The sequence below is a fragment of the Eufriesea mexicana genome, unplaced genomic scaffold (assembly GCF_001483705.2).
Source record: "Eufriesea mexicana isolate 0111107269 unplaced genomic scaffold, ASM148370v2 scaffold21882, whole genome shotgun sequence".
Classification (NCBI taxonomy): Eukaryota; Metazoa; Arthropoda; class Insecta; order Hymenoptera; family Apidae; genus Eufriesea; species Eufriesea mexicana.
Window position 1 is genome coordinate 268,410 of NW_016928988.1, and position 27,609 is coordinate 296,018.

The following is a 27,609-nucleotide window of genomic DNA, read 5'->3' on the forward strand; positions in this document are numbered from 1 at the left end:
CTCATTTTTACGGTGTTTCGACTCGTTTTGATCAAAGAGATTCTAGAGATCAATACAGTGATATTCTTTTCAAAAATTTAAAACAAAATCTCCAAAAAGCGGCTTCCCTTTTTTTCTCTCTCTCCCTCCATACTGTATCTATCTCTTTGGTTTTTACTGAACAGTCAGGGAGGAAGATGGTGCATGTAAATTTAACCGTGCATTACTGTGCCCGGAAATTAGGCAACATTCGTCGCTACTAATTAGAGAACGAACGATATAGCCGCGATTGGCGACAATAACCGAGCATCGATCGAAACGGTATAATTCACGAACTTAGGGGGTGGAAGGCCTTTTAACAATTTCGTCGTCCAGCCTCGCGTCTCCGATGGTCTCCTCCTCTCCCATCGCGCTTTCAGACGCCATCAAATTATGATCGACGCTCGACACGATCCCGTTTATGCGACCGTATTCCCTTTCAATATGTATTTTCCCGCCCACCACCCCCCTTGCACGGTTATATCCACGTCGGGATAGGCACTAATCTACTCGGGGGCCGGAAAACACGCTCGTTCGCCGGAACGACGCGGGATCACGCAATAAATAAAAGCGAACAGCCGAAATTGAAATAAAAGTCAGAGATCGTATGCCGTGCCGGGCCACGGATCGTAGCCGGCTTTTAAAGAAATTGGCTGACACGAAGTGCCTCCTGCCCCTCTAGGCCGCGTGCGATACGATATGTGCCCGGAATACTTTTCAGCCTGTGTACGATCTAGCCTACCTCCACCCACGACACGCCTCTGTTCCACTGAACACGTCGATATCTCTCATGGTACACTCTCCTGGTCGAAGGTAAGAATTTCCGTAGGCCACGAGTAACAGAGGAAGCCATTGTACGAATAAAGGGAAACTATGCTCTCCCTTTCTTGTTTTTCATTTTTCTTGTCCTTTTCCTTTTTCACACTCTGTAGGTCAGTCGAATCTTTGCTGCTAGAGAAGATAGATACATAAGAGAAGGTGGACTAAATATTTTCCATATTTTTTTCAAAATATTAGGAATTTAATTAGGATGAATGGACTAGTAAATGGATCGAAGACAGTTAAGAGCAGAGTTTCTGAATAGAAATCAACATTTGCATAGAATGAATTAGTTGTGCTGAAGAATTATAGGTGATCAGGAAGATCAGTGTACTATTGCGTATAGAATGTAATTAATAGTTCTTAGAACTAATTAGGTCTATTTTATCCCTTGATGTATTTAAATAAATAAGGTTCCAATTTCTTGATAGTTAATGACAATAGTTCTTGATAGTTCTGTCCATTTCGAATAACGAAATAAAAGTAATATTATAGCAATAATTATTATACTTTTTAAAATGACACGTCCCATTTTTTTACAAATTAATTTAGTGGAACAGTCAATTCTGAGTTTATTATTAGAACCTAATTGTAATAATACTGTGATACAAGAAGAAAAAGGAAGATAATACAATATACGTCAGGATCGTAAATCCAATAATAATACCTAATGCAATTTGACTATTATCTAGTAATACATAAGCAAAATACCTGACGCTATTGACATGACAAATGTCATAGATATTGGACAAGCGTGCGGTCGCAAGATTGACGAACACACATGATTGTTGCTCGTATCTAACAACTTTATGGTCCCCAATTTCACTCGACATATCGATCTTCCATAAACCTACCCTCGAATTTCTTCCAATATATATATATATACATCTGAACGTCTTTCCAATAAATTTCTTCGAGACGAGCCATCCCATATTGATCAAATAATAACCACAAAATGTTCCATTCAATCATATTTTGTATACCAAACCAATAAAATTATTATTCGTTATCATTATCTATAAATCACCAACAATGGAATTACATCAAATTGAAACACGAGAGTTTAAAATACAATTAACAACATCCTTCCAAATTGATAAATATCTTGAAATACATAGACACGTATTAATTAGATATCATACTTCAAAAAATTGCATTGAAAGAAGCCATCTACGATTTTCCAATTTCACAGATTATCAAAATATTATACTTCAAAACATGGCACTAAAAGAAGACAGACATGTGGCAACCCTCCAATTTCTCAGATATTTGAACAACAAAATTTTAATAAATATTATCAAGATATACATTTAAAAAATGTATTTAAAAAAATAGAGGCAAATTGAACTTCGTTAATCAAATCCAATTGCAATTCCATTTTATCCTTTGGTACCAAAAACCAACCCTAAAAACCTTCTGATATCGAATAATCACGATGAAGGAGATTCCTCTCGGAAAAATATCATCGCGTGGTCCACGAAAAAATCTTCCTTGCCCATCGCTGTTTCAAATTGACCAAAACCTGGCAGCGTCCTTTCGAGATCGCGATACCGTGACACGCAGCGAATTTACACCGTTGTACGACAGTTACGTACGCCATGGGAATTCGCGGACGCGAAATAAAAGGAGAAAAGGGGACCAGAAAAAAAGGGTCACACACACGATGCACAGACGGAGAGCAAAAGAGAGAGAGAGAGAAAGAGAGAGAGAGAGAGAGAAAAGGGGGAAAAACGTGACAGGAAAAAATGCCGTGAAATATACCGGCGACCAGGGATCATTAAAACTCCTCCACCACCTTCACACTTTAGCGTATTTCACGCACGGATGTACGCGTAGCTATTGTGCAAGCATCAGTTCATCCGTTATCGCACGCGGCCACGACTTTTTCCACCAGCTGGCTTTTATTATCTTTATACGAATGCGCGAAACCAGAAAGAAGCGTATTCCACGCGTATTCGACACGAAGGAAATCCGTTTCTCTGCCTGGCCCTCGCGCGGCTGGCCTACTTCCACTGCGTTTCGAACGACGAAAAAGTCGGTCTGCTTGGTATACCGCGACCTAGAAAACTGGAGGGGGGAGTTAGACTGAGGAAAAATCGCCGAAATTGCGAACAGTCGTTGTTCTTTGAGAGGATAATGAGAGCGAAGATTAGGATCGCCGAGGTTGAGGACGAGGACGAATTGGGGTGGCTGAGGAAGAAGGGGTGTGAGTCGTGGGAGAACTCGATTGACCGTTGTTGGGAACAGGTATCACAACCAGTACCTGTTTTGTGATATTAACTTGCTCGACCCTTTGCACCCTCACCCTTTAGAATTTAATGAAATTCTAAGGATTGATATTAATTAATATGCTCAATTTAAAATGACGTACTGAAATGACGGACGTAACCGAAAATTAATAATAAATGATGAAAAGAGAATAACAAGAACAAGTATATTAATGAATTTGACGTATCTTGATAATTTCGCGAGAACCGAAGCTCGTAGTAAATATATTAAATAATCTGAAGGATGACTGTAAGGATTCTAGGGTATACAGACTCAAAGCACCTTGAACTTTGCAATAAATAAATATATTTAAAACCTCGAGGATACAATAATTCTTGAATATATCGTTAAAATATCTTCCAAAGTTTCAGAGGAATTAATTGCCTCAAAAATCTCCAAAAATACCCTTGAAAAATACCATACTTATTCACATAAAAATCTTTATGGAACCATGCCAGTTTCTGAAATTAACTCAATTATTAACATTTTATTGACCCTTTGCACTACAACGACGAGGAGTTCTTCAATCGTAAGCTACACTTGTCACAAAAGGATCTTCGCGAAAATTCGAAGAATTTCTAAAATTTGTCTCCAATTTTATCGTTGACGGAATAAACGTACGATGGTTATTGAAGATTAAATACCTCTACGATAAACAATATCTCGCAATTAAATCGTAGTGCAAGGGGTTAAACAAAAGAAATTTCATACACTATCGTCATTCAACTTGTCAGGGTACATTCATCCCCCAGCCAAACCCAAGGAACCATTGACATTTAAAACAAACGAAGCAAGTCAAACGACCATCCCCATAAGGATAATATCCCGCAAGAGGATCTTACGGAGGAAATGGAAAAATGAAATAACCGAGGAAACGAGTGAAAAGCTTCGTGGAGGCTCGTTCTCAGGCATGAACGAAAGCAAAAGCACCAAATCGGTATCATAATCGATGACTCACGGATGAATTTCAAAGAGCAGAAGCGTGTTGTCCTACTGTTGACAATAGGAGGTCAGAGTTTCGCAACAGCGTTACTTAACCGATGTGTCTCTTATTGTATTTAAAAATGGAGGACGCACGATCGTGGATACCAAGTGACGTATAGAGTCACGCAACGCGTACACTCGAGTCACGTATTCTTTGCTCCCTCGTGAGCAGCACGCGTGGCCATCGAGACCACACGCGCTCCGAATCTGCTCCACGGCTATCTAGATAACTAGCCTGCATTTCGTTAAACTCGTCTTTTGCGAAACACGAACCTGCACGTGCACCGAATTATCGAAAATTTCATGAATTTTTCTTTAAAACTCTGTTTTTATTTTAAATCAATTCTGCAAATTGTTGAAAAATAGATGTCTTTTTGCAATATCGAAAGATTTTTCGATTAAGTCGACGAATTCTTTGGAACTCGGCTGATTTTTCAAAATGAACGAATTTCTGAAAAATTGAGAAACGAAATCGACAAATTTCTTGAAAATTAATAAATGTTCATCGAGATCGGGAAAATCCATTGTCGCGTGATTTTCTATTGAAGTTTGGCATAGCTTGTCCGAAACTGAAGAACGTATAGTGGCATTATTTTTGCGTCACTCTGTAGCGGCTTCCGGGTGCAGGTCTGATCGGCACTCGAGCGAATTTACGATGAAGTTTCTCCAGCGTTGCAGTTGGCTTCGCTAAGGGTCTGAGAAAGCAGCGATCAGCACTTCATTAGCGCGTTCTCAGACTTCTGACGAAGCCAGCTGCAACGCCGGTGAAACGTCGGAACGCTCTTCTAAAAGGATACGGCTTACACCCGGAAGACTGCGACGACTATGAACGACAAAACGCCGGGATCGTGAAAGCCTTCTGGATAGATAATTCCTCCGTGGAAAGTTACTTTCTACGCGGCGGTCCCGTGGACGAGTAAAATCGAGGACGAATCTCGACAAGGCGTATTTTATTTCATTTTTCGGTTTCGTTCCTGTATCAGCTCCCTTTGGAAAGAGATAAATCCGCGGGATTCCTCTTTGACGCGAAGGACGAGAGTGTCGCAACAAATTAATCCGGCGTTAATACGCGTTTAGTGGAATAAAACGCGTGTAATGGTCATTTTTGATCAGATTCGAATTGAGTACACCGGTTACGTAACAAGTGTCCGATGTGCCAGTCGAGACTTAATTTATTTGATTTATTACGCGTCGTCCATTCCGAACGAATTCCCGATCACCACCCAATCGATATCTACCCTCTCTTCACGCACGAACCCCATGCCGGATACAAAAAGCTGCAGATAGATCCCGTCTGTGAGAGATATCAAATCCACTATGGAACTTTTTCCTGGCTTCGAGTGGTCATCGAGGAATCAACGAGAGGATCCAAACTAGCCTGGAGAACGAATTCAGAGGGGAATCTCAAGTGACTGGTCGGAAAAGTTGACACGAGGAATAGGAGTTGCGAATTACGTGGATCTGAAATCGGAGGTTAGCCTTGGACAGAAGTATGATTCCAGAATTACTGATTTTCGTGAAATGACGACTCTAGTACCGAAGTTACCGATGTGTAATAAGTAATTGAACGTACTGTAAACGAATGAAAGCATAAAGATTAGGCTGTGAACGCGAGTAAGCAGACAGACAGACAGACAGACAGACAAGCAAGGAAGAAGAGAAAGACAAGACCAGACGAGAAGAAGATCGAGAGCCAGAAGAGAAGACGGTACAAATGTTCGGAGAGAAGGGTTTATCTTGCGCAGCTGAGGATAGGCTATTATCCATTATAGACAACCAACGCAAACAGAGAGACAGACAGAGAGACAGACAGACCTAGACAAGAAAGGGAAAAAGAAAGACAATAAGGAAAGAAGCAACAGAAGAAGAGCAAACGATGCAGAGACTCAAAAAGAAAGGTTTACCTCGGATAGATTAGCACAGGCTGTTGTCCATTATGGCTAACCAGAACAGACAGACAGACAGACAAGCCTAGACAAACAAGGGAAAATAGGAAGGCGAGAAGAGAAAAAGCAAAAGAAGAGTATCGTGAAACAGAAGAAGAGAATAGGACACTGAGACTCGGAGAAAATGATTTATCTCAGACATGTCACGATAGACTATTGTCCACTAAGGATAAAACGCAAACAGACAGACAGACAGAGCTAGGCAAGCAAAGGAGAAGCAAAAGAAGAATATGGCGAGCAAGAAGAGACTCGGAGATGAGCCTTACCTCGCATAAGTCAGGACAAACTATTGTCCATTATGGATAACCAACGCAAACGGATAGATAGACAGGCACACCTAGACAACCAAGAGAAAGAAGACAAGAAGAAAATCGAGTGTCAGAAGAAGAGAAGACGATGCAGAGAACGATATACCACGCATAGGTGAGGACAGACTATTGTTCACCATGGATAAACAACGCGACCGGACAGACAGTCAGACCTAGACAAGGAAGAAAAGAAGAAGAGGGCAGGAGAAGATGGAGGGTAAGAAGAAGAGAAGATGATACAAGGACTCGGAGAGAAGGGTTTATCTCGCATAGCTCGGGACAAGCAACTATACCGTCTGGCATGAGCACAGGCACGGAGGAAGCAGGGCTCCGGGCCAGGAATCGATAACACATGACGGCATATAGGCACATACTGGACTAACCACAGAATGCCATCCGCGCGCCTCCCGCCCGTCCCTGCCCACCCCTTCGGCCAGTTGCATCCCCACGACACGCACGGAAATGCACGCGCGTGCACGGATAGGCACGGAGACCACTCTGTCCCGCCATCCCTTTGCGCCAGCCTCGCCACTCTTCCTTCGGCCAGGCAGCACGCCTCCTCTTCCACCCCCTGCTACCCATCCTTTGCTGCCACCCGTTCCGACTGTTCTATTACAGGGACAGGCATTGCGGCTAATGCCGTTCAGCCGTAAATTACGTGAAAGCGATAGACGGTAACCTAGGTGACACCGCACCTGTACGATTTTTAGCCTCACCCCTTGGCGCAGCCGGCCCGTTTCTCTGTGACCTGCGACCACAGACGTATACACCGTCGGTCCCTGGCTTCCGGACCTGTCTATATCCTTTCGAAGAGTACATGGGACCCGTGCAGAGGGCGAAACAACACCGGAGACACGAGGACGCACGCGTCATTCTTTTGGCTAACCGGTGAATGGAGAGACGAGGATGGGCTGGTAGAAATGGGTAGCTGAAGGGTTGGCTTTGCGAGATGGTTATTGGACCCGTTCCTCTGTTACGAGTTACGTGGTTATGCGCTTTTATGCACTCTGGAGGACACGTTGTTTTTGAAGAAGGTGAAGGTGGGGATGCGAGCTTCTTTGCTCTTTGGTTTTCGGTGTGGACATTGATCGCCATTTGAGAGAGACAATAGTCTACGCGATAGAATAGTGCGTTGCTCTTCGAACTGAGCCTTCTGAGCATTCTGATTTATCAAACGTCGTCGTTCTACGAATTATTGAATACACGAAAGAGGATTTACCATATCATTTGTAAGAAAGATAACGGAGTCTTTGTCGCAAAATGCAAGTGTAATGGCACAATAAACAGACGATACGAAAGAGAGATAGTTCTCAATTTCATGCCTGTCCGAGGGAGACAATGGTCTCTGGGTTATAAGATATACTCAGTGTCAAAAAATAAGCGGTCATTTCGCGAATAAATCGACCATCTGAACCACGATTAGCTTCGTTATTACAAGCAGAGAAAAGTGTACTTTCGTACCAACAACCTCGAAATCAATATATTCGAGAGCTTACGTTTAAACATGGTATATAGATTACATCCGTAAAATTGGAAACTAATTCAGTAACATATACCACATTCGCTGTACATTTATTGCAGATACGAACCGTGGTGGCGCTAGTGAGTTAAATGCAAAGCCATCTTAAGATCTCCTAAGCCCATATTTTCCAATTAAAGCTGCTTTTGATTAACATTGCACGTTATGGATGCAGTAAATGAATTATTTCCAAAGCTTGCTGACACAATCTTGACAGCTCCCCCTTGCTATATACCTCGTTCTCCCAGTTCAACGTGCACATATCGCTTCGTGAGAGCGCATATAAATTCTTCGGATACCTTCCTAAATTAACCACTTTGGGGTTACCTAAGGCGCACTGGAAATCCTAGGATGTGCCATCATTTTGTCCCATACTGTACATGTGAAGAGTGCGTCCCTTCGGGGATCGGATGAGACAGAGAAAAAGGAGAGAGAAAAAAGGTGCAGCAAAGGCGAAGGAGAGGAGCAGGTAAGAGAAACGCCAAAGAGAGAGAAGAGCTCTTGATCTTTCGAGGCAATTAAATGAATTTCCACTCGGCTGGAATGGCAAACGTTTAGAGACGGCTCCTACGTAAGATATTCCGGCGAGCACTCCGAGATATCAGAGAGGTAATATCGGGAAGGAGAAGAGGCGTAGTTTGTGGGCTAGAAGTAATACACGAGAACCTGCCAGTCTGCCTGCCTGCTTGCTCGCCTGTCTGTCTCACCGCCTGGTTGGTCGGTGGGTATAGAAGCCCGTCTGTCTGTCTGCCGCATGTCGCCGACTCGAATCGATTCCGAAACTAACAATGCACGGCTATAAGCTCTCCATCCCCCGCGTTGATCGCCATCCTTAACATATATCACGGGACTTTACGATTTCCTATTCTCTGGCCCATCCCTAAAAACGCGTTAACGCGGCGACTCCGAATTCTGAGCGTGCTTGAAAAGAAGTGGCGACCAACGGGGACGCGGAGACCGCGATAAATATAAATCCTCTGCCCCTACCCCAGACGCCCATCCCTTGCCCGGCTGTTTCCCTTTCAGCGTTGCGTCGCAGCGACGCACAGCATCCACGGCCAGTGCCAACGGATGAACCGAATGAACTCGCGGCACGTCGGAGTTCGCGTGCCTTACACGAAAAGAAGGTCAGACACTCGAACGATGCGTCGCTCTCTGGCCTCGGCCGAAAGACTCGGCTGAACAGCGTTCAACCCCTTGGCCTGCGCCACATAGTGACAAGTGTCTTTCGTCGCAGGCCAATTCTCTGCCAAGTGCCTTCCTCCCCGCCTCACAATTCTTCGGGATCGTATTACTTCGAGATAGACACAGTGCCTGGGGTATAATAGTAATTGCTGCTGCGGATCACTGGAGATCTCGTGTTCGAGTCGTTCGACTCGAGGCACGAGGTTTCCTTTACTCTTCTCGTACACGTTGTCAAGGGTTGAAAATGTCGAAGATCGGGCTGGATATAAATGAACGACGAGTTACGGAGTACGCAAAGGAAGATTGTCTGCAGCTTAGTCCTCACTCGAGGTATCACCTTTGGCCTGGAACAGGGAGAATGCTCGAAACAAGGCAAGCACGCAGAGAAATTCCACTTTTAAAAATCCGATCAGTCGATGAGATCGCGAAACCAAATGCTCCGTTTGCTTTGCCACTCGAATCTCGCTCGAGCACCCACTGATACTTCCTCCGTGCGTCCACCACTTTCGGAGTTTCTGCTTTGCAGCAACTTCGGGATATGCGAGATGTGACACCAGAGAGACTTTGTGCTTCGCGTCTCTTTTAGAAAACGGAGTTCAACATTGCCCTGCGTTATGCCAGCGAATCGCATTCGTGCTGCGAACGAAGACTCTATCTTTGGCAGACAAACGGAATTGTATTTCTACGATAGCCAGGAGAAACTCGAGGGATAATTTAGAATAAGATTTTCAGACGACAGCATGTCAACGATATGTCGAATACTTGTGCAAAAATTCAGACGAATTCAAGATACATCTGCAGTACATCTGTAACTTTCACTCAGAGGAGTTAGAGAGCTGAGAGTCCAAGACTTGTGGTACGGTTATCCAGAGAGGAATACATTCGTCGTACTTGGCCTCTCATTTTTTCTCATCTCTCGTATTTTTTAGCGAGTATAACTTAAATTTAATTTAGAAAATTGGCAGCTGTTAAGAATATTCCTTGCAAAGCACGATATACCCTAGAAGCGTGAAAAGCCAGTCTTCACGAGGCACTGTACTTCCGCAACGTAATTCTGATGTAAAATGATTGCAAAAATGAGAGGACCGATATTCACGGATTATTCGACGCATACACACACGATATAACCTGAAAGCGCGTGTAAACCGGTTTTCGCAAAGCATTGTACTTCTACAATGTAGTCCTCGTGTAAAATAATCGCAAAAACGAGAGGATATTGACAGATTATCCGATACACGCATACGCGCTGGAACTTTTCAAAACGTCCATCCAATTACGAAGTACACTTGAGATGTTTATCAATTTTCGTTAATTCCTGTAACGTAATCTCCGCTCGAACATCTAATTCCGCGTAATGCCTTCTCGCGACATTTTACAGAAACTTTAATCGAGCTTCTCTAAGTCTAATCAAACTTTAGCGCTACGTAACTCGGGAACTACACACCCGTTTCTTTTAATTCCCGATTTACCCAACTCTCCCATGCACACGCAGTTCTGCACTGTTATCGTCGAGCTATCTAGCTGCAACAGCTACCTGCTGCCACCTCGTAACAATCGTAGTCGACTCGCGTTCTCGACGAGGCAAAAGTCCATTTAGAAACGTTTAACACGTGTCCCAGCGAGGATCAAAATCCCGAAGGATTTAACAGGAGGCAGCTAAGAATATGGAGGAAGTGGTCGAGCTGCTGGTGCAGAGATGCATCCGCGTCGAACGAAAGGTTTTGTTCCGTCGGACGATTCCGCTCACGAGTTACGTCGTTTCGTATTTTAGTCTCGCGTTAACGGACGCGACAGGTGCCGGAGAGAGAAAGAGAGACGAAGACGGGGCAAAAAGAGGAGCAATGTAAGAGAGACAGAGAGAGAGAGAGAAAGAGAGAGAAGAGCGACGAGGAGGCAACACGACGACGCCGACGCCGATAGCGGTGGCGGCGACGGTAGCAGCTGTTAACTATGTTTTTCGTGTCTGCTACCGTGAAACGCGTCTCCTCCTCTCTTTCGCGCTGCTACACCAGTCCACCAATGCGATTTTCTGATCCCGTCGCGGAAATACGACGCTGTCGTTGCCCGGTGAATCCCGCAAGAATCTAAAGTTACTGTGCACGCCCGACACCGACCCAGTGAAATACCCTGCCACGCCATGCAGACCGTTCTGCGTCGATCGCGGCCACCGTGCAATCCGGAAACGCGATTTTTGGGAACGTGCCAGTGTTTAGCGCCAGGATCGTTCGAATCGCTCAGTTGCTAGAGATGAACGGTACTCCTTGTGCATGGGAATGCATTCGGCAAGGATGAACGTTTCGTTGACTGTCTTTGGGCGTTTAAAGGTGGTAGCGATTGCTGGAACAAAGAATACGACGTTTCATGGTTCTGAGACTCTTGCTAGGCTAGTTGAGGTTTGGCAGAATTGACTGAGAGAGCTTGGATTGTTTTAACAGAGCAGGGTTCAGTTTGAGGTTAATCTTGGCTCAATACAGATTGGAGATGAAGGATCTGTGTGTCTGTTAACAATGCTGGGGTCCTAAAAGCGTTGAAAAATTGTAGGTGTTTATAAGGCATCGACAGTCTTCGAAGAAGGATGGCTATGATCACTTCTAGCAGCGAGGAAATCTATAGTTTGATTGCCTAAACTTCTTTATAGACATTGAATGTTTTAGGCTCTTGCTAGGATAGTTGAAGTCTGACAGAATTGACTGAGAGAGCTTGGATTGTTTTAACACAGCAGGGTTCAGTTTGAGGTTAATCTTGGTTCAATACAGATTGGAGATGAAGGATCTGTGTGTCTGTTAACAATGCTGGGGTCCTAAAAACGTTGAAAAATTGTAGGTGTTTATAAGGCATTGACAGTCTTCGAAGAAGGATGGCTATGATCACTTCTAGCAGCGAGGAAATCTATAGTTTGATTGCCTAAACTTCTTTATAGACATTGAATGTTTGAGACTCTTGCTAGGATAGTTGAAGTCTGGCAGAATTGACTGAGAGAGCTTGAATCGTGTTAGTACAGCAGAGTTCAGTTCGAGGTTAATTTTGACACAATAAAGATTGGAGATGAGGGATCTGTGTGTGTGCGTTGACAATGACGAGGTTCTAGAAGCTTTAAGAAATTGTAAGTGTTTGTGAGGCATTGACAGTTCTGGAAGAAGAATGACTATGATTACTCCTAGCAGTGAAGTAGTCTACAGTTTGAACGTTCAAGCTTCTTTATAGACATATGAGGTCTAAACTTGCTTAGTTTATAATGCTAGAACTGTCTTTTAAGCAATGTTTCGAAAGTTTCGCACAATTGGCATAAATATCTATGACGCACTGAAAATGCCGAACAACAGATGACCATAATGTCAGTGATGAGTGAAAGAGTCCATTCGTTTGGTATCTAAGCCTCTTTAATCCAAGCTACTTAATTCTGTCCTGGAACCTCATTCCTTATCGAACTCCACAACTACTATACTACACAACTAGTCGGTAACAACAAGATTTTCAGGCTTTCAAAAGTGCTGAGAATTGAGAATTGTCATAGACATCTATATTTATAAAATTCCATCAGCAACAAAAAAATACAAATTGAAATTAAAATTACTCTTTCTCGACTAATTACTAAATCAAAATTGCTCCTTAAATTCTTTAACTCTTCTTTTATAAAAACAAATTCATTTCACAAATCCGTCAAGCAATTTGCAGAATTTATAAAAATAATCTTCTTAAATTTCCATATCATACCCAGTCACGGATCTTTCGCCACTGTTGCTGCTTCTGTCCATACGTTCCTATATCCTAACACCTAACCTGGACAACTCGATCTTCCCACCTACGCGTTATTTTACAGCTCGCTTGAAAAATCCTCGCAGAAACCGCAACGCGACGCGAACAGTCAGCCAGGAACAAGGACAGGCAGAAAAAACTGGGCCATATCAATCTTCGGGACCCAACACGGAGGAACAAGACACCTGATGATCCCTCAGCGTCTGAAAACACGGCGGACACACGCGTAGCGCGTGTACCAGCCACGGAATAGTCTCGCGACGACGAATTATTCGCGTAGGTGGCGGCCACCTGAAACACTACTCTCGCGGATAACCAGCCTGCAATATCTGGATCGATCGAAACCCAGTTTGCGTAAGCCAACACTCTTACGTCAGCCTAGGATAATCCTGCCGCGACAAATTACACCGAGTACCAGCTAATTCCTTCGAACGAATCGCCCGTACGGGTTCACAGATCACCAAACCCGTCGTTTCATTTCGTATGCTCAGCCGCGAGTTATCAGCGTGGGAACGGAGCTTTATCGCGCCGCGTGTCCGGACGCATGCGAATTGGAAAGCGGCGGAACAGGGTTGGAAAAAAGGGAAAAACGCGTGCGGATCCAGCGGTTCACAGGTCGAACGGACGTGTACGTGGCGTGTGTGAGGCCACGGGGAGCAGACAAAGGAAGAAAGAAAGTCCAATCGTCGGCGGGGCGTGACAAACCGATAAAACAGGCGCACTGGCAGGAGTCCTCGACATCTGCGACCAAGAAATGGCTGGCACCCGATGTCGTTTTCCGCCGCGTAAAACGCTTGACAGTGAAATTAATTGAAAGTTTGAAGCTAATTGGAATCGATAACGCCGAGGTGAATAAGAGCTAGCAGCCGGGGGTGGCTGAAGGGTTCACGGAGTCCTCGTCGGTGCCTCGGGGAAGACGGAAAGAGCCTCGAGAGACCTAGGCGATCGGCAGACGTCGGTGGAACCGTTCTCTCTAACCCGGTCATATTCCTCCTTAAATACGGACTCACCCTTCGTAGCCACCGCGTCAGATATTGTATATCCCGTCGAAGCGGACTGGAGAACGACGATTAGGCCCGAGGTCTACTTTAATATCCCAATCGGCCTAATTGCAGTCGAACCTATATACGAATTTCACGATCATCCGCTCTGCCGGATGTCCTTCTGCGTGTATGGATGTGTACACAGGGTGGCTAGGATGGTTGCTGGTTGGTCGAGTAGGCAAAAGAATCGAGTCTTTTCGGCACTCGTGCCACTTGGACTTAGGGTCTCAGCTCTAAATAACGCACAGGGCTATTGGACAAGTATTATATTCGCTTTGTTTAACTTGGAGGGGCGACTCGAATATAATGTGAATTTCTCAGGTAACTTGGGTAAAATCTATCGCGTAGGTTTCAGATGCGAGACCTAACCAAGAGATTAGGTTTCGGTGTCCACGTTCGATTATAGTGTGCACGCGATATTATATTTCTAGAATATGTAGATAAATTTCTTTTTCTAGGGAAATTATATTCCAGTATTTTGATAATTAATTAAGAATCCTCGTAGTTAGAGACCAATATCTATCGTAGTAGCTATGTTAATACCTATGTTCAACTGAAGCGATGATTCGATCACACGCTATTATTATACTTTTCTCCCGAAGATGCGAATAGATTCCTTATATGAAAATTATTTGGCGTGACCAGAAAAATTTGGAAACTAATTTTGATAATTAATTAAATTTATAATAGAGTGATCGTATTAATAGGTTTGAGTAGAATCTAGAAACTGTATTATATTTCTTATAGTATGGGAAGTATGAAAAAATTTGTCACGTGAAAATTGTTTAAAGCAGCAAATACGTTTTCTCGAGTTGTTATTCGTGGAAATTTTAAGTTTCTTTTCTTGCGAATTTCTATTATTGCCGGTTTATTATACGTTCGGAGACACGTCGAAGAATTTACCGAATGCCTTTATGAATATCGCTGGCAAATGTCAAGTTTGGGTAATATCTTTGACTCATAAAGTGGGAACAATAGAATTAAGCCTCAGCAGTGTGTCACTTGATCCCTGAAGAAGCTAGCTGGAATGCTGACGAAACGATCATAATTCCTAGTGAACACGGCTTACACTCGAAAGCCTCGAATATATACCTATGTCCAAATATGTCTTCTTACGGTATTATAGAGAAAATCAAACATTCGTTACCCGTTATTCGTTTCACTCCCAAATACTCTCTACTAAATTTAATACCTCCGAATTTTCGATATCTCTTCTACCTATCTTATATCGAACTGATTCGATATTAAATTCAACGACTTAAAAAAATGTCGAGTAATGGAATTATTATAGAATTCCCTAGTAGTCTGTCTGAGTTACCCAAAGCGTTGATCAGAATTCGCGATAAATTGCGTAGAGATTGATCCGTGTAAAAACGAATAAGAAGCAAAGCACAACACACACGCATGTGATATACGAAGCAACCTACGCTAAATTACTCCCGAATCATTCGAAACACTTATAATACAAGCACGAAACAATAAACCGTTTCGGAAGCATCTTGGATCCTCCAGGCTATCCTAATTATCCCCAGCAAAAGGGACGAACGGCGAATACTAACGCGACGTTAATTACAAACTGATTTAAAAGGTCGTTCCACGGCGTGTACCTAGAATCCGCGAATATTCGCAGGATCACGCGAATTAGCCGCATGCAGGATAATCTACGAGCCCGAAGGGGGTCGTTACTTACGCGTCATGAACCCCCTTAGCGATTGCCTCGATAGCACGCGAAAGAATAGCCCCGATTTTCGGCCACAATTTTCTTCCTTCCAGCAAATTAATCTAGCTTTTACCGTGCGATACTCTCGAACATTAAACGCGGATGGTAGACGTACGAAACGGCAATAGCCCGTTCCCCTTTTATTCTCGCCTCGAAAAATGAGCCTTTATTTCATCGGTGGAGCGTAAGGAGAGCCGCACTTCTGCCACCTAAACGGCACAAGAAACGGTTGCTGGAGTCTCTTATAGCGAGAGAAGTCGGGATGGCTCCCCACAGTCGGCCAAAGTCCCGTGTACCTAATGCAATGGTTTATTGCTAATATTTCTCCCGAGTAATATCGGTTCGCGCCTCTTCAGCTACAAGTTTCTCTTATATTCCGCGGAGGACCCTAAGAAACCGCGCCTTCGCCTTCTATTACTTATTCCTGCCTCTGTATTTACATTCGAGGCTTGCACGGACCACCGGCAGAAGAAAAATTTACAATACGATGATTTTATTTATTCAAAAAATTCGCAACACGTGGGCCACGCTATTTTTATCGTGTCCATGAATTTTCTCAACTCGGGAGCTTTGTTTATCCTTGTGTATGTATTGTACGTCTGTTAAGATTCGAAATTTGAGGAAATATTTAGTATACTTTTATTTGTTAAAAAATTCGCAACACGTGAGGCATGCTGTTTCTATTGTGACTGTGAATTTTCTCATTTCGAGATCTTTGTTCTCGCGTTACACGTTATTATACGTCTGTCAAGATTCCTAATTTCGAGAAAATATATACATTTAAGTATACAAATGTGTAAATTTAAACCGGAAGATCGGAACTAATAACGAATTGGGAGATTTGCTACTCGATATACGTAGATTTCATAGTTATCGTGACAGCCATGAATGAACATGGAGAAAAATAATTCAGAACGAATGATGATTTTTAAGTTCTGGTTGGTTTATGACATAATTCAGAATTTGGTTTTCTCAGACCGATTATCTGAATAGATTAGATTAGATTCTATTGTATCTGCTTTGAAAAAATTAATATTGACTCTTATTCGAATAAAAAGATAATAGTATGCGGTTATCTGCCTTTGTCGAACTGTTAGAATTATCGTTATTTGTGTATAGCGTATCTAGTTGCTCGGTAGTCCCGATGTTAAATGCTAGGTAAAGATAGGTCAAAGACGCGAGTGACAAGGCGATTGTGTAAATTTGTACGTCACTTAAATACGGGCCCTTGGAAAAACTTGGGTGATGACTAACTATACAGCTTTGGCCGAAATTGGGGTGTCACCGGATCAGGGGTGATGGCGCCCATATGGAAACTTCAGCATCACCTAAATATGGGCGTTGATGCCTGTGGTGGAAATTTCAGTCTCACCCAAATGTACATAACGAAGTGTCCTCGAAATTTTCTCTGTCAACTAGCTATAGACCATTTAGAAATTTAGGGGAAATGTAGATATCTAATCGCCAGCAAAAAAAAGAGCAGAGAAAGTACTTACTGATAAAACAATGTCAGTGACAAATGTAGACAACGAAACCTTCTCAAAACTTTCTCCATCGAGCAGGTATGAATCACTTCAAAATTTCGAGAAAATCTACTCGATCGCCATTTTAATAAAAGTGCAAGAGAGTAACCAATGATGAAATAACTTGATCGATGTTACTTAATTCTAAGCTCTGAGATCCTGACAAAATATCTTTCACCCAAATGTAAATAAAGAGCCAAGAGATCTAAGTACGAATCTTCGAAAAATCCGAAAAAGGTATTGACCTTCCAAGAAAAATGATATTAAGAAGCTTCTCTAATTGTACTCAATTAATTTAAAAAATAGAAAACAGAAAAGAAGAGAATATCCAATAATGAAAATCCCATTAATATCACCTATACATATGTATCTACCGAATTTCTGATAAGAACTTGGGTATTACCCAAAAGTAATAAAACCCTCTCAAAATGTTAGATATCACCTAATCACGACTCGTCCAAAAATTAACCTTCCAAAAACTACACTAAAAGGATATTAAAAAATCTCTCCAATTATAACCCAAGCACGCGATTTTCCACGGGATATCCCGAAATCCCATCGATCACCAGGACCAATTAAGAAGAAAAGGAAAATATCCAATAGGAAAAATTCCACGAGTATCTAAATCCAGTAACCTTCTGATAAGAACAGGAACGCTACCCAAATCCAACTAAAGCAATCCAAAGTCCAAAATCTAAGTTATCACCTAAACCTAGGTCTGCCAGAAATCCGCAGAAGGTACCGAACCTCTGTTGAAAAGCGTTATCCAATTAACGGGATTTTATAAAGCGTATCCCAAAATCCCATCGATCACCAGGACCAGAATGACCGGAAAAAAAAAAGAGAAAAAAGCAGAGAAAGAAGGGGGCAGTAGCCAGAATAGGTAGACAATCCTACGAGTTCTGCGTGTCCCGGTAATCAGGTACAAACGAGTACACGGTGCAGAAGCACGGAGGCAGATTAAACGCGAGCCCGTATAGACGTGCTGTTCTATTCGGTCGAAACGATTAAACGTAACGAGTGCCACTATTGAGTAAGAACGTGCGAGCAGCAAACGAGGCAAAGAGATGGCCGAGGATCGGCGGACAACGCGGCCTTTCAGCCGGGTCTCCACCGACATTAATAGCTTCCAGAATTAAACGACGACTCGGGCAACGTGGCCCGACTCACGTACCGACGTATACATCATTGTCGACGTTGACGTACACCATCGTCGTACGCAGCACGCCGTTCTCTATCGTCGCGGCGACCGACAGCAAGAATAATCTGACCGTTTAATCATCGGACTTAATTTCGCAAACTGCTAGAGAGAAAATAAAGCCAACTCGGGAAAAATACGCCGCGATCGTTCCTTGGCGTAGGGCCCTGTTTTTACATCCAATTCCTCATCTTGTACCGACCAGTCGCTAGCCAAGAGCTTGGGCGAGCAGCTACGGACTATAACGATCATTCGTACCAGTTTCCGAGGGTATAGAGCGATGCGTAGATTATTCTATCGATTTGAAACTGACAAACTGGCAATCCTTTCGAGCAAATATCGATAATAGTTTCTCGCGTTTTAGCTGATTTTCCGATTTTAAAGGTCTTCCATTGGATTCTCGACGACTCGTCTATGAGGATTCTAGGGCTTTGATAGGGAGGACAGGTCTTAATTTGAAGAAATAAGCATTGAGCTGGTGAAATTCTATTATGTAGTTGCATAAATATCAGTGGGTTCTCTTGTTTCGTTAGATTCTAGTATTTTAAGTCTTTAGGGTAGTCTTGTAAGGATTCTAGACTTTTGATACGGAGTCTTGGTTCGAAAATGAATACGTTATTCACGAAATACTTGCGTGATATATATACATAGTACATATTCGAAGTACCGTTTGCCTGTTCTTCTTCGAGATAATTTCGAGAGCGACTTATCCCTTTCTTTTACCCCTCTTATTCGTGAAAACCGCTAAAGTTACCGGAACAAATACTTTCCTCGGAAAGAATAACGCTATACCGATTCGAAAATTATAATTAAATACGGAGACACGAAACAATATTAAATTTAAAAATTAGATTCTCGGTTAGAACATAGATAGAGAGGAAAATTTTCGTAGAATTTCGTTAAAAGATGAAAAATAACGAAGAGTAATGAAACTTGAGAGACCTTGAAACGTGTTCTATGGAAAGTAGCAACGTTCGATCGCGTCAGAGGGCGTATCCAGAACATTTCCTCTCGCTTCACCTAATCACCGCTACTCCTTCACGCGTGTCGTCGGGCGGCAAAGTTTCCGTAAACTCTGTCAAGCTATTAGCCGAAGGATTTGCAATTTTTGCGCGTGACCCAGCCCCTAAAATCGGTTCTGATTCATCAAACTGCTCGAACGCTTTTTCATCCTGCCCGATCAACGCGTTGAGTAATTGTCGCTATTAATATCTGTAAAGTTCAATTCTCGAATTCAATATCCAACGACGAGGTGAGACATCCTGGGCCGCGCCCTGCTCGTATCTTCTTTCCTCTGCCGCGTGTATTTGCTCTTGTCGGAGAAATTTATACGACGACAGCTTTATTAGAAGTCGTCCCTATTCGTTACGCGAAATTGAAGTCCCCTGAACGGGGGTGGGGGGGCTCTGAGCGCGAAACCCTGTCGATTGCACGCAAATATTTACACGCGCGAAAAATGTTGGGACAAACCGACCAACTTGTCCACGAGTCTATCGCTGAACGACGAGGTTCCTGTAAATCACACCCTTGCGAATCAGATCGGGATCAGTGCTGTCCACGAATAAAGATCTTTCAGTCATCCGGAGACTGACCGAAGTCGTTAGACCGCAGAGTAATTTCTATAGCCGACGTTCGAGGCACAAAATACTACGGGAAGACTCGAATCACGGGTGATCGAAGCATAGACAGCACTGACAGACATGACATATATAGATACGCCATACGTAGAATGCGTGTGAGCAAGGTGAAAGAAGATAACGCTGAGCAGCCACAGAGAGTAGCCAAAAAGCTCGATTATCAGGACCCGAGTAAACTCGATTATACAATGGTTTGTTACCTTGATACTGTCGTAGCAAGCAGTGACCCGTCCGTTCTGCACCTCGACGTTAGCTGGTGGATGGGCGAACTTGCACTCCGTGTCAGGCCTGGTGCACTTGTTGCGCTGGAACTCCCTGCAAACCTCTAGCTGGAGCCACCGGGAGTCCTTGCCGTTCAGTAGGTTATTCATGTTGACCATTGCCATAATTCCAAGTCCTGGAAGACCGTGGGACTCCTTGCTTAGGCTGGGCTAACACGCGGTACGGCTTTTCTACCGACTTTAACTTATCCTCTTCCTCTGTGACCGGCTGTGATCTCCGCGTAGCCTTGCCTGTTTAGTCGCGTTCACTCGCACCGGCTGATCTTGCCAAGGATACAATTGTTTTGCTTTATTCAAACCGGCCCTGGAGACTCATTGGCACTTGCGGGAATTTCGTCGAGCAAGAGACACAGCCACCTCTCTCTCTCTCTCCCTCTCTCTTTCTCTCTCGTTCTTTCACCGACTCACATCCACGTGCATCCACGTATTGCTTCCGCTTTCAATCACACGAGGCCTTTCATTCACGCGCACAACCGATGAATCGTAACCTACGAAGCGTCCGTTTTCGTTCCCTTTGTCTCGCTCTCAATGGAACGACTTGGATGGATGGCTGGATAGAGGATGGGAGCGTTGGATCCGAGGATCCGCGCGATCACGCAGGAGAATTCGAATCTGGAAGGTGGCCTGACGCGACGATTCAGGACAATAGGAACAGGCAGCTCTTGCAACGGACACCTCGCGAGGGATACGATTCGATAACCCGTTGGCAACGATCGCACACCGTTCAGACCACTCGCTAGATCAGTCGCTCATCGAAATCCCGTAAGTGCCCCCGAGCTGTGATACTATGATAAATATGGTACCTTTCGCAAGATGTATTTCTCTGAGTACGGTGCGATCTTATTGTCCCATGAACGAGTCTGCGGCAAGCTGCAGATCTTCCAGAGCTCGGACGATCTTCCTCGTAGATGAATCACGTAAAACACGCGGAAACCGGACGACCACGATGATCTACTTTATATCCGTATCTTCGACCGCGAAGTTACCCGTCGTTATACGCTCTCCTCGACTTCTTCCCTCTGTTAATACTCGTTTTAATTGCCTACGATTCGTTGTCGCGTATTATCGAACACCGTGTACGTATATAACGTACGTGCAGAAGGCTTGCGATTGTCAGCGCCGATGTACGGCCGATTCTAGACTATTTTTAGACCGTCGATGATCACACACCGTTATCGCCTTCTTGCTCTTTATCAAACACAGTTGTTATCGATCGCAGCGTTAGTGGTGTAACACAGAGACAGTGCAGTGCTAGGCGATGTTTGTCAGTTAGCGATTAGCGGAAGAGAGAAAGAAAGCTTCCTTTCGGTGCTTTCGCTTTTCTTTTTCGTACCGTTGCCACCGATTTCGACTCGCTCGGCGTAGATCCTGGCAGGGTTACCGAGAGGCAGCGGCGATTGCTAACGGCGGAAGAGGAACGTGCGTCGGGCCCTTCTGCTGGCGGGGAAAGAGGCGAAGGGGTATCTCACCGTGAAAGAAAGTGAAGTGAAGTGGCGAAAGAGGGACGACACACGTGTGTACGTCTGCCAGCGATTAGGCTCTTCTATCTCTTATTTATCTGCTATTTTAGGCGATGCTGGGCGTCAGCCACGGTCGACCTGCTTTGCCTCTAGAGACAAGGTAGTTCGATAGATCCTCGATCCTCGATATCTCTTTCCACCGATTCCACTTCCTTATCCTCCTTTTATCTTCGCACGATGCACTCGGTGAGCTTTAGAGGGCGCGCTTAGCAACCGGAGCGTGGTAGTTGGGCAAAGCTTGAAAGCCTTCGAGAAGCTAAACGTCGACCACGAGTGTATGCTCTCTAGGCGCGTTTATTTTTCTTTGTCGGTATATAGGCTGTGCTGCTGTTGCTTCGAGTTTTATTACAGATATATATATATATATTTGTGTGTGTATATATATACGTGTCTCAAAAAGCCGGTCGTGGTGTCCTTCAAGCCGGTTCTCAAGCTACGCGTGTCTCGAGTGTAGAGTCTACTGGACGAGGAGGGACGACTCCAAGGAGGTAGTAGTAGTGATAGTAGCAGCGCTAGTAGTAGGCCGTAAGAAAAACGGAGCTAGAGACGCTAGAGCTCTCGAATCTGTCGTTTCTCGTTTTCTCTCGAAAAAGGTCACCTCAGCGGCGGCTGTGCCTCTTCGGAAAGGGACGAGACAAAGGGTGACTGCGGCTCGCACTCCGGAATAGTGGAAAGGAGCAGATCTCGGGCCGGCGAGAAAAACGGGAAGAAGGAGAGGCGGGAGAGTAAGGTTCGAGAGTGAGGTTCGAGAGAAAGGCTGGAGAGTAAGCACGAGAGAAGGCGGTAGGCGACAAAGCGGTAAAGAGGCAGGGTCAGAGGTCCGGCTGTGTGTCAGGTCGTGGATCGCAAGTGGTTCCGGGGTCAGGCCGTGGTGTGCCGGGTCGGACGAGAAAGGGTCGGGACAGGAGAGACGTGGAAACGGTAGAAGAGAAAGACAGAGAGGGGAAGGTTTGGTAGGGGAAGGGGGATTGCGAATTAGCGAGTGACGTTGCGTTTCCGTTCCTCGGATTTACGTCATTTATTCGGCGCACTCCTGGTTCCTCCCGCGGTCGAACTCCGGATTCTGCTGTTCTGGAAACATACCAAAAGCGAAAACTCGCGTTACTGCGGATGCAAAGGCTTAAAATGCTTGTTTCTAGGGGCTGCTTGGGTGAGAGGGGTGATGAGCAGAGTCGATGAAAGGTTTTAGCTTTCGCAGAGAAAGAAAGAGAGATAGATAAATAGATGTAGAGCAGACTCCCATATAAGGCGAGTTCTCGTAACGCGAACTGCTACAACGCGCTGGGGATGTTCAGACCACTGTTTCCGTGTAACGCGATTGCTTGTGCAATGCGTTATACAGGGTGTTCCGTTATTTGCTCTATCATCGGGATCAGGCTGATAAATCGAGGAGAAAATTCAATTTGGAAAGTGAAATTTCCATTTGCGCGTGTATCGATGCTTTGATCGTTTAATTACCATTGAATCTCGAAAATAAAAATCTACAACACGGACAAGAATTTCGGAAATTCTGTAACTAACATGAAAAATATTATTTTCGATTTTCTCGAACGTTGTACACAAACGTGCTAGGCTATGTACACTCGGACACGAAAGTATTCGAACGTTTACACTTGCTGTGTTCAGCCATTGGAATATATATGTATGCGAGTTTCAATGAAATATTTAAAACGATACGGTATATGATACACGTGTCAAAGAAGGAATTCCAAGATCAGAAAATAATTCAATAACATATTTACATTTATTGCGGATACGAACCATGGTGGCGCTAGTGAGTTAAATACACAGCCATCTTAAGGCAACGTTATATTCTAACTCCTTATTCTACGATTAATGCTACTTTTCATTGATATTACACGTTATTTATGCAATACATTTATGATTCATCGATCATGCGTTTCTGTACTAGATGAATTATATAATCTCGACAATTCCTTCTTGCTGTATACCTCGTAATTATTTCAAATATTCCAGTTTAACGTGCATATATCCCCTTTTAAAAATAGTACAAACTAATTATTCGGATATTTTCACGTATGGATGTTAGCCACGAGTGCGTATGGATAAAGCGGATCTTCAATCTCGATTTTTTCGCACCAATGTACGAGGAACCACCTGATACCCGCTTGTACGTATCTTTCGGGAACACCCTGTATATATATAGAGGGAAAAAAACACAGAAACAGATATATGTATGCGTTTGTTTGTATGGTTTTACGTGTAGATGGATGATAAAGCAGAGGCCGCGAACATAAAGAGGGCAAAGGTAAAGTAGAAAAAGCGCAGGACTACCGATGCAAGCACGCTTAATCGAGTAAGTGAAGCCGTTTTAATGGCGTCGAGGACCTCGGTCAACCAGCTACATACGAGTTATCATCGAAATGTAAAGGATCGCTTCGATTTACTTTTTTCTCTATTTCCGAAACGAAAAAGAAACGCGTTGATTAGATTAGATAGTCGCGATACGAAAATTGCACGAGTTAATCTCATCATCCACTCCCATCCCACCCCACTTCGTCCTCTAGGATCTCGCATATGTGGCTATGAACGACAGGTTTTTTCCATTTCGAACGAAAACCATTTTCGTTCCGTTCTATTTTTCATTTTCCGAATTGTCTCGAATTTTAGATGCTCAATTTCTGTTCTTCCATCTTTAATTCGGAATATTTACAATAAATTTTTACCTTTTGATTCGTGGAGCTGATCGATTTAGGAAACGAGTGCTATCGATTATGAGAGTGATCTAAGTTAAAAAATATTTTGGGCTGGACGAATTTATATAGCGATAAAATGAAATTATCTTTGACAGAATAGCACAGAATCGAAGCTTTGAATCGTTATATGTATTATTATAGTTCGTTGAATTTGAACAGGGTATATAATATATAGCGTTTGGAAAGGGAAAAAATAATCGACTTTCGGGCGATTATGGCTGAAGTTACGAGACAATCTTCAAAGTTACGAACAAATCTTATCATTCGATAGGCACAGCGATTCTTATCGGTCGAATAAAACGTATTACGTACGGAAAAAGATATCGTAAAACGAGGTTAGACTCTGAGAGAAAATAAGGAAACAATAGGTCTATCTATATAGACCGGATTAATAAAAAAGAGTTATCAAACTGTTGATGGATTAATTTTTATTAATCCCTTGCACTCGAGAGTCGATTTTTAGATAGAGTCCAGTAAAATGATAAAGTACTTGATATTAAATTTGAAATAATATATGAAAAATAATAATATACAAATAAATAAATTTAAAATAATAGATACGTGAACTGTCGAAATTAAATAATTCTATAGGTTAATACATACGTGATGGATAGAATTAAAAAATTTGAAATAATACATTACGAATATTAGAATTTAAATAATAAATTTTAAACAATAGAAAAATCGAAATAAAATAATTCTATACGTTAATTTATACATGATTTCGATTCATACTATATATTATAAATTACTATATTTTAAATTACTATAAATTACTATATATTATATCATATATTATAAAAATAACGGCGATTTTTTATAATTTCATAAAATTTTATAAAACAGCTTCGAATTGGTATTTTTCTAGGAGAAACTATCAAAAAATAGGAAATTGATCGATTAAAACGAGTCTTGTTCGAAATTCGATTAGGTCAAGATAGGATAAAATTCGTTGCGACACACTGAATACGGTTTTAATTATCATAGCTAGCATTTCACCTTCGAATTCCGGAATAGATCATGGTTTCGACTCCAACTCTTATCGATAAATCGTAAATGATCACACTTTCATTATCAATTTCCTGTGATCCTACTCGACGCGAATTCGCGTTCAGCGTAAAGCGGGTATACAGTCATTCATAATTGATGAATGAGTGCTAAAAGTGGAAATGTGGAATATTCCGTGACCCCGTGGGAAAGTTACAAGAAAAATGAATGAAGATCGTAAATAATAACATTCGTCGTTCTTCGGGCGCAATTGATATCGAAAATAGCGATGGTCTAGAATAATAACTGCGGATGAGAAGACATAAATATCCGTTTGGCAAATCCGTTGGTGATATACTCTTCCGAAACTGATAAATTATAGTGGAAACGAGGAAATAAATATTTACAATCGAGATATACGTATCGTTGAAAAATTCGAGGAAATCCGTAGAATATCGTATGTACTATATATAGTATCCTATATACAGCAGTACAGTATAAGGAAATAAAGAATGTAAATAAAATACGATGACAATCAAGTCCATCTGTTAACAGGTGAAACTGAGAATAATGGAGTGTTACTATGATACAGTGTTTTAAACTTATTACCAACTCGGTGGTGTGTATTATATTTTGAAAATCGTTGCTGGATATTTTCATTTGCATATATAATTGCAAGCAAAAGTTCCTAGGTATGCGTCTTGGAGCTGAACCACATGGGGTGAAACCGGCATTATACAATTGTACCCCAGGCGACTGGTCGTAAACTAACCTTTAACTTTTGTTTATGGTTATGAGCGATTACACTACTGTGTAATTATAAGATAAAAACCGGCAAACAATAGTGGAATTTTCAAAACACGAGGAAAAATATCACAAGTGTAATTAATAGAAACGTGGATTACTTATAGACAGTTCAAACAGTTATTAAATAAGAAAATAAGTAATAAAATATTGTTAATGTACTAGCGGTAAACTAAAATATCGTAAAAGTATATTAAAAACAAATTTCTTGCAAATTTTTTACAAATTAAATATTAAATACAAACTTCTGAATAAAATTTTGTGGAAATTAAAGTGATAAACCTGATACCTCGAGTATAACTTAAAATTAATTGAAAATTAATTATCGCGTCGTTGTTTATTCAAAAAGGAAATTGGATATATCGTATATCATTATTTGGGGTTCTCGAACATCTAATTTCAACTACACCAATCTTTCATAAATTAAAAAAATTGTAAACCTAAAATCTAAAGTATAATACTCTGTACAACGATATTAGTCTTTTTCTAATATTATATAAACATTGCTCTTTAACAGAATTACAGAAAGCCCAATTCTCGACGACTTTTTGCTATTTTACGTCGAATATTGAAACATTCAATGAATCTAATTTCAACTATGCGACTTTTTTCATTAATTAAAAGACATTATACCAAAGTATAATATTTCATCTAGAAACACGATCATGACCCTCCAAAATCGAATTATTACGTTAAATTAATTTTCTTCGAAATTTCGTTTACCCTGGACGCGATGTAATAAACACACGTGATCGATAGTTTCCCATTTCTGATCCCAGTCGTTTCATGTAACGTTTCCAGCTTCCTCGGAGGGATCAAATCGACGTTAAAAATCAAACACGAGGCTACACCGCAATCTAATCGTGCTTGCAGTTAAGCAGAGAACAGAAACGTTGCAAACACTTATTGCGTAACTTCCTCGTATCGTTCACCTTCGTTCCACGATGTTATTTCAGACAGGTAATACTGCAAGCGATATCAGCCTGTGCGAATTTTTTCGCTCGTAATCCATGCAGAACCGTGTATAATTTTGCACAGGTTTCTCCTACTTGGCGCACTAGCTGCTACTCACGCACATATTCTGTCCAACCAATTATCCAAGTAACGCTACTCAAGCAACTGTTACATCTTCATTACTGCACATTGCAACAGAAACACTTGCAATGACTAACAACGTAATGAACAATGCGCGGAAAATGAACTTTATTGCTCGGAATAGAGATTTGTTCGTCGAGAGAAGCCTATTTAGATCGAGAAAACAGGATAGATGCAAGAGAAAGAAGGATAAAACTGACGATAAGAGAATCTATGAACATTGGCAGAAATGTTAATTACAAGTTGGAATTGTTTGGTGAAGAAATAATTATTTAATTCCA

General features: G+C 42.3%; 1 long non-coding RNA gene across 1 annotated transcript in view; it reads right to left on the reverse strand.

The window, feature by feature from the left end:
- Positions 1–20,305: 20,305 nt before the first annotated feature.
- Positions 20,306–27,609, reverse strand: part of LOC108554487 (uncharacterized) — a 32,609-nt gene continuing 25,305 nt past the window's right edge. Inside the window, exons 2-3 of the long non-coding RNA XR_001890708.1 lie at positions 21,009–22,796; positions 20,306–20,463 (exon numbers count right to left, since the gene is read on the reverse strand). This is a non-coding gene — a long non-coding RNA (uncharacterized LOC108554487). The remainder of the gene's footprint in view (positions 20,464–21,008; positions 22,797–27,609) is intronic.